The sequence below is a fragment of the Penaeus monodon genome, chromosome 27 (assembly GCF_015228065.2).
Source record: "Penaeus monodon isolate SGIC_2016 chromosome 27, NSTDA_Pmon_1, whole genome shotgun sequence".
NCBI classification, from domain to species: domain Eukaryota; kingdom Metazoa; phylum Arthropoda; class Malacostraca; order Decapoda; family Penaeidae; genus Penaeus; species Penaeus monodon.
Window position 1 is genome coordinate 18,698,319 of NC_051412.1, and position 533 is coordinate 18,698,851.

A 533-nucleotide genomic window follows, 5' to 3' on the forward strand; every position below is an offset into this window, starting at 1 on the left:
CTCGCATGTTGCCGTTCTTTTGTTCCTAAACAAACCCCAATAATTCAACATTTACAAATTTCTTATGCATTTCCGGTTTCGTTTAGTATTTTCTTCAACTGAACAAAATTTCCAGCCTGCTTGATAAAGGAGCAATTGTTTGTTAGGAAAGTTGTATCCATATTAACCAGTGTTTCTCAACCTTTTATGGTTGTGACTATAAATACAGTCTGAACCTTGACTAGCGTATTACTTATACTTTCAGATGTTTATGAGCTTACGTTATTCTATTTATGTGTTTTTATATTACCAGCACTATGAATTTCAGTAACTGTGTGTCCAGGAGAATCTTTACGCAATCCTACTATAGTAAATCAGCTACTTTACTCAAAATCAAAATATGAACCGTTGTGGATTCCTTTGTTTCCTAAGACCCTCTGATTAGGAATATGTAGTTTTCCATTAATATCTATTCTTCTAAATGCATTAAGTTCTCTTGAAGGTTACGAAAATTTGATAGGGACCTAAAACAAGAAGTGAAATGGCCATTGTAC